The sequence below is a fragment of the Urocitellus parryii genome, chromosome 14, assembly GCF_045843805.1.
Source record: "Urocitellus parryii isolate mUroPar1 chromosome 14, mUroPar1.hap1, whole genome shotgun sequence".
Lineage (NCBI taxonomy): Eukaryota > Metazoa > Chordata > Mammalia > Rodentia > Sciuridae > Urocitellus > Urocitellus parryii.
Genome location: NC_135544.1, coordinates 45,918,456 through 45,931,917, shown reverse-complemented (window position 1 = coordinate 45,931,917; position 13,462 = coordinate 45,918,456). Strand labels below are relative to the sequence as shown.

Below are 13,462 nucleotides of genomic sequence, written 5' to 3'. Positions count from 1 at the left end.
ATATAGAGGAACAGCAGGAGGTAGACGGAGCCAGAGGACAGACATGGTATCCATTTTAGCAAATGGTTAGTTAGTAATTGAAAACAGCACTTTATCTTAAAAACTGATACGACTGAATGAATACTAACGCTGTTTTACTTTTAAAGATATAACAAGAAAAATTCAAAAGAACCTAGAGATTGTCACTTTAAAGCTTATCATCTACTCTCCAGGAATGTGAATTCTTTTTCTCTGCAGTTGGTGACACTTTAGGATAAAGTGTGAAAAAATACTCCCTTTAAATCAGTGGTCTCCAAGATATAACAAGAAAATGAGGCAGTGTTTAGGGCCTCCAAGGAAAATATACATTTGCATATATCAAAATATAAAGAAAACTAAGTGTAACCAAACTTCGATAGACAGCAGCAAACACTAGCATCCTCACTCGGTTGTCACACACATTGCACAGGATTCCTGGATGGGAAAGGATGCATCCCTTGCTGGAGGAATGGATGGTTGCTGACTCACTCAGTCATTCACATTGAGCATATGTCAGTCTCCCTTTGTTTAGACAAGTCCTGCTCAATGGCATCCACTCCTGAGAAATGAACCAACGATGATTGTGTGAAACCATTTTCTTAGCTCATAAGACTAATGATCGACAGACAGTCAAATTTTCATAAAATAGAAGACTTTCCTTAATAGAAGACTTCTGAAAGTTTTCTGGTAAGCAGTCTGAAGCCCTGTTCTTGGAAACCATAACATCTCTCTTCTGTCCATGCTATTTTGTATGCAGCTAGTAATAAGTTTTGCTATGGTCATTGTCTAATTTCTGTACTAGGTGCTAGATGCTGAGGATGCATTCAGTGTGGTCCCTGTGAGCTGGAAGCATGTATCAAAGTAAATCAATGTGCAGGGTGAACTATATCAATTATTATGGTGTAGTATAAGTGCTATTTGAATTTTGAGTTGATAATTCAGCTGAATTTCTGTAACAAGCTAGAGTTAAATGGGAAATCAGAGAATTACATATAAAAAGGAGACAAAAGAGAAAATGATCTAAAGTGAAATGCCATGTCCTTGGAAATCACAGTAGTTAATCATATACATATTATCATTCTAAATTACATATATTCTATAGAATATTAGAACAATGCATTTATTATTTCAATGATTATTTTAATAATATATGAATTATATGTAGTATGATTTTTTGTATTTATACATATATACTTACATATAAAACAAATTACAGTTATTACTATGTACTAGACACTGTTTTATGTACATTATAAATATCAGTTTAATCCTAGAACAATCCTATAAAGTACACATTCTTTTCATCTCTACTTAAGAAATAAGGATATTGAAACACAAAAATTTAAATTAAATTATAAATACAGTTAAAACAGGGACTGTATTATATTCTTTGTGATAGTTAAGTCACCATATAGCCAAACATATTCAATAAATATGTTACATAGTGGAAGAAAAGAAGTAAAGATAATAAATAAAATAGTGAGGAAAGCAATCCTGACTGATTACTTTTCTCAGATCTCAGTCTCTGGATTGCCTGAGCTTCTCCTGTGTGGCTGGTTTGCTCATCCTTCATGTACAGAGAGAATCACATCCTCAGCTTGTTTCCTTTTTGTAGTATATTTTAAAGAGCAGAGCCATATATTTCTGAAATGGTGACTCTCACCACCCTATCACTCTCTTCCTCCACTTCTGTATATATCCTTATAACAAATCTCCTTGATAAATGAGTTTTGTCAAATCACTATGTGCAGAAAAAAAGCCTCTTAATAACAAATACATTTACTACCTTTGTTATATTTTAAACATAGGAATGTGTACTGTGATATCTGCTGTCTTAATGACAGAATTAATAAGTAAAATGCATTTCATGTGTTTATATCACAAAACACACAGGCTGTTTTGAAATTTTACAATTGTTTTCCCTTCCCCATTTTATTAATTTTATTGGTTGCATTTTGAGAGACAATGAAATGTTGGGAGTAAGAGCATGGTTTTTAGAGCCAGACAGACTGGGATTGAAATCTGTCCCTTGCTCTTTATTAACTGTGTGACTTTAAGCAAATGACTTGATCTGTCTGTGCCTTGGATTTCCCATCTGTAAAACAAGAGGTGTCCAGTGGTAATAACTGCTACAGAGAGAAACCAGGACCTGAAAAGCAGGAAGGGGTGACGGTTGTTTAACAAGGGCAGGAGTAGATGTGTGAAGGAAACAAAGGAAGAAGAGTGTCAAGTCCAAATCAAACCTCTGCATAGTGTGAACGTCACATTTCACTGCTAGTGCTTTTTAGGGAGGACAGATAGTGATCTTAAACCAACAATGAGGGATAAAGAATCTGTCTAGCCTACTTCTGGACCCAGTTATAACAGTATTGTGGGAGTGAAAACAGACAAGGTAGAGAACATGCAGGGGAGGCCGTGTCTCAGGAGACTGCCAAGTTGTAGTTATAGCAAAAAGACAAAGGGGATGTCTAGGGAAAATTTGAGAATATAGGGGTTTGACTGAAAGACATATTTTCAGTGGATGCAAAAATGCACCTCCTACTGAATATATGCTTTAATAGACTGGTGTATACAGACACATGCGTGTATATGTAACACATACATATATACACACGTGTGTGTATATATACATTTAAATGTATTTATGTATTAAATTATTATACATTAATTAATTTATTCATAGTTATATAAAACAAAAATTTGCACATATTTATGGGTACCATATAATATTTAGATAGATAAAGATATACATTTTTTAAGTTTAAAGATCAGGGTAAATATGTCTATCTCCTCAAATGTTTATCATTTCTTTATGGTGAAAACATCCCAAATCCTTTCTTCTAGCTTTTTGAAATGTGCCACACACACGATCATCATCTACAACCAACCTACTGTGCGGTGGCCCACCAGAACGTGTTCCTGTCTGACTGTAGCTCATCCTTTAACCTCTCCCCAGCCCTCTCTGCTCCCTACTCCCCCTGGTCCCTGTAACCACTGCTCTTCTCTCAGCTTCAAGGGGGTCAGCATTTTTGGATTCCACATATGAGTCAAGATAAGGTGTAACGTGTTTTTGAGAAGATCTAATAAGACAGTTTCCAAGCTGTGTTCTCCCGGACCTGGACCTGCTCACCTTCAGGTTGCTTCCCGTCGTCTGCACTCTCCTTAGTACCCAGGACTCTGCTGTCTGAGAGCCACAAGCTCCAGTGTTAGTGTTTTCCTGTGGGATTTTCTTGGGGTCTATAGCAGGAGATTGGAAGGTAGGGAAGAGGAAAGCCAGAGATTTCCTCCTCCTCCTCTACCTGGATAGTGTCCCACGCAGCCAGCAGTGTGCCCTCCGTACTCCAGCTCCTGCCACAGGTACCATGTTTCTAGAGGAACCCAGGCGGCCCTAATGGTCTCTGTCTTGCTGGCCTAGAACAGGTGAGGTCCCTGTTATTTCTAAGCTCTGATTTGCCTTCCTCTTCTCTTTTGGCTCATCAATTCCATTGCCTGTGGAATCCCTTCTCTGCCTTATACTCTGTTTAAATAGAGCATTTTCTATTTTCCTGAGTGGAAATATACACACTCTTATTTATCTATTAATTACTTACCTATTCACTTTTAAACTTCTTCTTGAACTTGTGGTCCATATGCTATGTGATCTAATAAGCTTGATTTATATAGTAACTATGAATTTACAATGTAAATTTACAATAATTAAAGTGGTACCAGCAGCTTCACTGGTAAATTTTCTCCTAGATTTCAAACCTGAGCCCATATATGCATAAATATTCAGAGAATTGAATCAAGTGAGTGGAAAATATATGACTACTATTTAGATTCATTTTATTTTTCTGACTTCACACTACTTAGTATAATTAACCTACATACCAAACACCAGAGATAAAAGAAGGATTCAAAGCCTAGGAGATACTATGTGAAGAGAGAAAAGGTCACCAAAATCTTGTCAGGTCATAATTTTAAGAGCTCTATGTATATGTTTTAATAATAATTATTTCCATGCTTTTATCTTGGCAGACTGCAAACAGTAATTAAATTTTCACCCTGAGAAGGTGAATAATTGTCTTCCTGATTTCTTACTTAGATCCCACAGAGACAAATGACTTTACTAGCTCATATGGTGAATCATTTTAACACATGAATTATAAGAGGAAATTTTAGAATAAAAGGTTTCAACTACAGATCACAAAATTGAGATTCTCAATTAAGTTATCTGTACATTGCTTTGTGTTGTTTTCTTAGTTTTAAAAGTTAACATTAATTTTGAGTGGATATAAATCCATTGCATTTTTTTTTCAAAATATATTTCAAAAAGGAGCACTTTTGCTTATGGAAATTTATGGACTCTTCAGTGTACTTCATTATCCCCTCAGGATCTGGAGCTCTTTCCCCTTGACTTGTGCAATACTATGAAGTAGTGGAACATTGATTCCTTTTATCATTAAGGGCTCAAGCATACAGAGCCAAAGCATGTTATTGCAAAAATCACAACAAAAACAATTAAAAAAATGACCTGGATTTTTTTTTCATCTTTACCCCTAATATAAATTCCTTGATATTCAAACCCCTGCAGGTGATTAATACCATCCATATGGATCTTTCTTTTATTAGCAAACAATTTTGGTACACAGTTGTATCCCACCCTGCATTCCGTAATCATCAGGTGATATATAGGGCACTAACTTGTCCTTTTTAAGTGAGGTACTAAAAGGTGTCAACAAATTTATTAAAAACAAAAACAAACTCCACAATCTCTTTTCTTTTGGTAATGGAATGCCAGAGATTGGATAATTTATAAAGAAGAATTTTATGCAGCTTGTAATTCTAGAAGTCCAAAATATGATACTGGTATGTGCTTGGCATCTTCACGGGGTCTTCTTGCTGGGTCCTGTCATGGCAAAGGGCATCACGTGGGAAGCCAGAGCAAGCCAGAGTGCTCACTTGCATCACAAACCCACTTGGCCAGTGCCCAGTAATCAATTACCCCATGAAAAGATTAGTCCATGATGGAGTCAGGACCCTATCACCTGTTAATGGTCCCACCCAGTCCCACATTTCAATACTTCAAAATGCAGATTAAATTCAAGATAAGTTTTGATGGATACATTCAAACCATAACAACATGTGACAATTTAATTTAAAATATGTATAACAAAAACACTAAAATGTTAAAATGACACAGTCTACTCAACTAGGTTCACATTTTAAGTTAATTAAGAAGAAAAATAAAACATGAAAACCACTTCCTAACTTGTTGTCTACTAGTCCGGGTATTCTTTAAACACGCACAATCTAGCACAATGCTATAAACTTTTAATATATAATATTGTTTTATTCATTTACTCATGTTTTTATTCATTTATTTATTGCCTAAAACTTTAGGCAGGTCTATAATGTTTAAAACATAAGATTAGAACTGGCACGTTTGAAATGGAAGAAGCAAACCCTTCGAGCTTGTCACAATCCCACTGGATGGCACACTTGGGCTCTGCATAACTTAGTTTAAGGAACTTAAACTAGGAACCTTGCTGCTCTAGTTGGGAGGTTTATATTTCTACAGCTGTCACTGCAGAGTCAATAGACTGTCATGAAGAGTACAGGTATAAGAAAAAATAATTTTATTAGGGGGTTTTATATTTAGAGTTATTGATCTGTATATTTATTCTTGCTATAAGAAGTTGATGATAAAGAAAAGTTATTTAAAAGGACACTATGTTAAGGACTGGAAAGGTCCAAGTATTTATCCTATTTGACAGCTGACAAGAACTGTCAGAGTTTCATGAATACTAACACAAGACATGAGACAGGGTTGGAGGTAAATTACTTTATTACTCATGGAAAGAGCAGTAGCCAGAGGATTAGCACTCATGCAGTTCCTCGAACTCTTATTACCATAGGTAATACAAAGAGGCCTGGTGAGTCTTCATATGCAGGGAGTGCATTAGAGAAAAGGAAACCTTAGCCTTTTGCAAAGGGCAGTGAGGCTGCTTGACCTTTGCCCTGAAGGGAAATATTGTGTAATCAATAAAGGATCTAAATCAATCTAGTAAATAATAAATCTAAATGGTAAACAAACTTCCCTCTCTTTCTCCATCTTCCAAAGCTATTTGCCATAGAAATATCCTTGCAAAGATAGTTCAGAACAAAGCTATTCTGTCAGTGCTTCTGCTCACAGGTTTTACAGGGATGCAAGACACCCATGGATAATTATCTTACAACACATTAGACATACAAATGGAAAGGGGACCTGTGTAAATGATGATCAAAATTTTAAATATTTTCTCCATTTTTTGAATAGTTAATTGCTATTTCTAAAACTGATGAGAAAATATTAATGAACTTTATTGAGCCTTTAACATATAACTGAGGCTTAAGAGTGTCTTTTGAATAAATGTATAAATAGTAATTTTTTTTTTTTAAGTCAAGATGAAGGGACATTTCATAGTGTCCCTAAAACATTCACTGAAGACTCATTACAGCATGAAAGAGTGAACCACGGAGCATCTGTATGTCACAACACCAGGAGGCAACATCATCCAAGAAGTGCTCACAGGCAGCATGCCGTCTTCCAGATAGGAAACTTTTCTATTCTCCAGATAGGAAATGGCTTCCACATACAAGATCTGATTGCTGGAGAAAGAGCATAGGAATGTTCATGGTGTGCCTCCATAAATTGTACTAATGCTGACTTTTCGCACCTCTATTAAATTTCTTACCCATTTCCTTATTTCTATGTGTTATCCCAGAAAATTAAGCATCATGAAAGGTTGATTTGGAATTGCAAGGCCACTGAGTCTCAAGGACAAAGTAACATTATTTCCTGTTAGGGACAGTGAGCCAACTTCGGTTATTCTTCAGGACTTGGCCAATGGTGGGAAGAAAATGTTCTCTAAGGCTAGATGGGTTTGGTGATTTCCCTGTGTCATTATAGCATCCTGATTATAGCATTTATCACTTTATATTATAGTTATCTATTTACTTGTCTGAATCTTTATGTATAGTTATAAAAATATTTAAAACAAGTATTGAGCCATAATTGTGACTGCCTACTCAACTTGCTTAGTTGGTAAATACATAGATGTGTAATAAGTATATGTGCAATCATGGAATGACAACCAATTAATGAAAAGAGATAAGCTCCCTTGCCATCTCTATAAGAATAAAGATGACAGTTACTTGTAGAATTCACTGTAAAATCTTCCTGCTGAAAGATAATATACTTATGCACATATACATAAGTATACATGTGTATACACATACACATACCAGAATGCACATGTATAGCTATATATGATGAGTGTGTAATGACACATTTGCCATGTCTAAAAAGTCTGCAGCATTAAAATTTTAAGTATTATAAATGATTAAGATGAATATTTACACAATTAAGACAACTTAGAATTGCTTAGCTGCATTATTGCCTTCCATCCTTTACCTCTTTCAAAATACCAATTAAGTCCTCCTCTGAACAGGAATAAATCATTTTAGCTGCATTCCTGAGATAGCTACACTTCCTGGGTGCTTGATGAACTGGCTCACACCCTGATGCCTGGGGTGATGCCTGGCGGATGATAAGCATGGTATTTTGCTCTGGGAAGGAAACTAGCTAAACCTAAACGTACCCCTCTGTCACCCGAGCAGAAGTAAAGCTAAACATATTTTCTGAAATAAATTATGATGTTAGCCACAGCTCTTGCAAAGTCCAAGGTACATAGTGTGGGTGGAGGTGGGAAGGGCAGATAATGTGTTTGAGATAACATATGTCTCTCAGGCTTCTGTCCCACAAAATTAACATAGTCTCACTGTACTGTGAAAGAATATGTTCTGTTCTGAGCAGGTTTCATAGGTAGGGTTGGGGCAGTCAACATTTTTTTTTTTCAATCTTCTGAACTTACTGATTTAAGTAGAGACTTCAATTGCCATCATTGCCAGTGGGTGTGTTCAGCAAGTGTCTGAGCCTTGCTTAGATGTAGATAACACACTGACAAGGTCCCTTGCCACTCCCAGGGCTTACCTAGGCTCCACTCCTCCATCACCGTGCAGTCATGCAGTAAGCATGACCCCCACCACCCAACACAGACACAATCAAAAATGAGAAATAAAAGGTCCCAACCAAAGTGACTCAATTACTTTGCTATGAACAGTGTTGAGGGATGCTTTTAAATCAGTTTTGTAAAATAACACTGATGTGCTAAACCAATCATAAAACATAATATATAAACATTTCTCTCTGATTATGCTTTCATTTCTTCTATGATTGTGTCATCTTGCCTTCTGCTGAATTTATATGAAATATATCTTTTAATGAAAAAGAATAATTTCCTGTGTTTTTCAAGTGAAGTTTTATTAGCATGCAATTAATTATAACATTAATAATAGGGACGCTAAGTCCAAGAATAGAAACTACAGGGTGCATTTGGATTTATGGTTTTATTTGGCCTCTATGGCATAGACTGGAAGTCAGAAAGACTCATCTTCAATTCCAGCTCTATCAGGTTGTAATCAGCTATAAGATTTGGATACATCAATTTATTTCTTTGTGCTTCAATCTAGTCTGTAAATGTTCCTTTTAGAGATTTCTGAGAATCTAATAATATCCACTTCCTTCTTGGAATTTCTTCATTACACAGTATTTTTCTTGGTTTTCCTTCAACTATTCTATGATATTTCTTCCTAATTCTATAACTTCTTACCTGGACTTTTTAAATATAGAATCTTATTCTCCCTCCTACCTCTAGTATTGGGATCAAATTCAGGGCTCACATATGGGAGGCAAGCACCTTACCACTGAGCTATATCTCCTGCCCTACATATACCCTTATTCTTGATCTCTTTCTTTTCTCTTCTCTGCCTTGAATCTATTTGAACCAGAGTTGGTCTTTTAGTTTTCAGGACAACTACCTCTGATCCATCACTCTCATCACCAAAATTACTACATTTAATTGTCTGAAGTGCCTGAAAATAAGGTTGAACAAAATGGGAAATCACTTGTTTTACATGTACAATGAGGACTCTTCTCTGCCACATCCCTTATACCACAGGGTGTAGAGGCTAAGGGTTTCACCCATGCTCCTCAAAGTATTTCTAGATAATTTCTCCTCTCTTCTCCCTAAGATGCCTCATTTGGAAATACATTTCACCTAAACACATCATTCCTATTAATTCAATTTCAGTCAATTAACCCTTGATCTACTCTACCTAACTTCTTGAATATTTGAACTCTGATCTTAGTGCTCATTCTTTCTAATATTCCTGAATAATTTTTGGTGATTTCAATTCCCTCATGAATAACCTTTCCAACACACTAGCTTGTAAATCCCCCAATCCCATTTTCTTTACCAATCACGGCCAATCTTCATTACATACCTGTAATGATCATGAACTATATTACAAACATGTAATCATTAGGAACTACATCATGTTCTAATATTACATCCAGACTTCTTAAGCCCAAAGTTCTTCATAACTTTCTAGCTCATTACCTCAAGTATCTCACTCCAAGAGTTCTTTAATGCCATCTTTTCTGTTCCTTGACTAAATTATGTTCTCACTTTTATCTCTACTTATCTGAATCCCACAGCCCACCATTATAATCCTACATTTCTACTCACCCTCACCTTCCTTGAACTCTTATGATTTTTCATGCTTAGAAAAATTCCAACATTGGTTAATGTCATCTTGATGTCTACTCAGAACCATCCTACCTGAAAAAGCTAGAAATAAATGCACTATTATAGTAACTGATCTCCTGTAAATTAAAGCCTCTTTCTAAAGTGGACACAGCAATTCCACTGCATAAAACGTCTACACACCTCTAGCACTTCTTCTTCGTCCTTGAACTCAGATGATGACTTGGCTTTCTATTGCACTGAGAAAATTAATGATCAGAAAAGAAATTCCCAATATTCCCACCTCTCTCTTTATCCATTGAATTTCAACTATGTCCATATCTTCTAGTATTCTCATTTCACTAACTACAAACTCTCTCTGCTGATATAGAAGTCCACCATTCTGGTACTCAATGTCAGTACTAGAAGCATCTCCACTTGCCTAGATCATTCTAGGCAAGGTTTTTGCTTCTCCCTGCATTCCTATTGCCTGTTTCACTCTTTCCATTAACATATAATGTCTCATACTTTAGATAAACAAACTATTCTTTAGCAGCTACTCCTCAGACAGTTGTCCATACTCTGTTTTCTCAAATTACTTCCCCTCCTCTCATTTTATTATCCAACTCCAATTTTTCTACCATTTGGCTAAAACCACTTGTCAAGGTCACTAATGGCTTCACTTGCTAAATTTAATGTCAGACTATCACTTTTTACTTAATTAGTAGCAGGATATACAATTGATTATTTCCCTTTTCTTCAAAACACATTCTTCACTAGGCTTTCCTCAATTCCCTCCTAATTCCTTATCCCCTATTTTTACCCTCTTTACCAATTCTACTTTGTTTTTAGTTATAAACACAAGAATATCCCTAGACTTTTTCCTTAGCTCTCTTTACTTACACCCATATCAACAGACTCATTGTATTAAATATCATTTAATTGTTTTTGACTCCCAAATGTTCATACCCTGAATTTCTCTCCTGACCTCCAGATGCATATTTACTATGAAATCTTGACATCTACATTGCAGTGTCTGTTAACTAGCTCAAACAGAATATATCCAAACACAGACTCCCAGTATCAACCCCCCCCACACACACAACCTATTCTTTCATAGTTAGTAAATACCAACAGGGTGAGTATTTCAGTAATTCAAGCCATGATAACTTTTCAAAATACTGAGGATATTGCTAGGTCAGGCCTTTGAACTAACCTTTCTTCAGTCTTGCAGTCCGCTTTCCAATATCAACATTGCTTGCTCTCACCCAGCTATTTTCTTTGCTTAAATGTTCCCTGATTAGGAGACTATCTTCACTGATCCCCTTCTTCAGGAATCATTCTTGCTTCCCTACTTGATTTTTATCCAGTGCCTTGATCGAGATTTTACTGATAAGATTTTGATACTAAATTTTATCACTTATATATTCCTACTAGAATATGAACTCAGGGAGGTTTTGTTCACTGCAAAACCCCATGCTGAGAATAGTGACTAGAACATACTAGACTCTCCATGTGTGTTTTTTGAAAGAATGAATGATGACCACTACTCTATTAAATTTAAAGATTTACTTAGGGAGCACTGACAAGCAATCATCACTATATTCCTATCCACAGAGTATATTTCCTTATTTAAAAGAGATTATTTTCAATGTTTTCATATGGAGATCTTTCTGATCTTATCATTGATCCTGCTTCTGAAACCTCTGTTCCAGGAAATGCAGTGCCCACATATAGCTTCTTGCCTAAAAAACAGTATTTGGGATTCATCTTATACTTAGCTACAGGGCAATACATACAAGAAGGTAAATGAAAAAGTTAAAATGTTAATGATCTTTCTTCAACTTAGTCTAATTGCTGATGATTTAAATCTATTCCATAAATGTATCTTTGACATCATGATTGTCACGAATTATTTCTAGAGAATTATCCAAACTCTCTAGATTTTGGTTGATTTTGTCCGGTTATACCAAAATCAACTTTGCTGCTATTGGCAAGAATTAAGGCATCTCATTTTGAATACTCTGCCTTCAATTCAGTTGGACTTTAACACAATATAATAATAGGATTCTCTGCGTTCCATATTGTGAAGGGCACTGAAGGAATGTAGATATGATAGTTCTTAGAGAACTATCAGTAGAAAAGCTAGACATACCATAGACAGGTCAAACCAATTATGACATCATAAATATTAATGTAGTAATATAACTAATAACTCTGAATGTTAATGATTGCTCCAAGAAGATACTATTAAATTTGCTAAAGTAATGCCAGATATTCATGGAAGAACTACTATGTGTACCACAAAATAAACTAGATACTATTTTGCCATCCTATGATTCACCACATAATTTTATGACAAATTGGTGAGAACCTCTGTAATGTATATTTCATATTTATTGGTCATAAAGGATATATTCCATAGAAGCATTTCAGAATTATTGAGAGACAACTTGGGTTCAAATCTGACTTTGATTATCAATGAGCAGGGTGACTGACCTTCATAAGTAAGTATGATTCTTAAAATCTTACATTTTTTTCCTCTGTTAATTAATGATTATACTATAGGGCCATGATAAAGATTTGATAAAGTAAGGTAAATAAAATCCCCAGTACACGGAGAATTTCAGTAGCAGTTATTAGTGTTAGTATTAGGACTATTCAATGAAGTCATTCTTAATGCAATCCACCTGTCTCGCCTGATGGCAAACTTTTCATTCAGCCTATTTTATGAATTCGGATGTCTTTATTAAAACATTTGGTCACCTGTCTTATACACATAATCCTTTTTATTTGCCTGTGGCTCTCATTAGATTTACTGCCCGTAGGGTTAGGACCAGCCTTCTTTCTTTTTGCAGCTCCTTAGAGAACCCAAGGCAGTATACTTACTCCACACTGAGAGTTTTAATAAGTTTTCAGCCCCGGGGATATTTTTTTCAGAGTTAAAATTGTTATAGAAAAGCATAGACTGACAAATGGGTTGTGAAGGCCTGGGCAGTAAAGATTTACAGCGGGCCTGGCATTGCTCTTCCCAGTAGAGCAATTGCTATGTGCTATTTCAGATATTCAGAGTTTTTGCTAAATTTGTGTGAACATCCGAGGCATCCATAATACCCCCTTTTATCCCGTCTACTGAAGTACCCATTTCAGGAACTTCAAAATAAACAATGCAAACGCAGCTCTGCCTCAAGTGTTTGGCTTCCTTTGTCTTCCCGTCTAAAAGCTCTGCTCTTTAAAATTAATATCAAACTCCAAGTCTGGTGGAAAATGGCATTATACGACATCACTTAAGTGAGAAATTCTGCTATAAAACTGCTGGATGAATAGGAAGATGTTGCCAGTGGGGGAACAAACCTTGCTTCTTAGTACTTTTCATATCCTAAATATCTCCTCAAAAGAACAGTGACAAGTCTGTAAGATGGGTGGTGACATGCACCGGAAGCATCGTTAGACTCAGCAATATTCTACAACAAGCATTAGGGAAGGAAACATCAAAACAAATCACCATGGTGAATGTCAAGCATCCCTTTAGATCCCACAGGGGTCTCTCAATTTGCTCTAGCAGCTGTAATATGCCTAAATTACCACCAGAGAATGCTCATTTTAAAAATCTAATTAAATATTAGGGAGGCAATACACATCCTTTCTAGTGGTTTGATACCATAATGAGAGACAGTGGATCATACAGACCAAGAGAATGCTATCGCTGGCTCGCAGAGCACCTTAAGTGGCATGGAAACAGTGAGTATATTAAAATGCAGACATGACGGTTTTATACTTGGTGATTGTTGGCCCTTCTGGTAATGAGGAAATCTTTGAGACTCAATTTCCATCAT

At 35.9% G+C, this 13,462-nt stretch overlaps 1 protein-coding gene across 5 annotated transcripts in view; it reads right to left on the bottom strand.

Moving 5' to 3' along the window:
* Window positions 1-13,462, bottom strand: part of Marchf1 (membrane associated ring-CH-type finger 1) — a 410,023-nt gene that overhangs the window by 308,399 nt on the left and 88,162 nt on the right. The window lies entirely within an intron of this gene.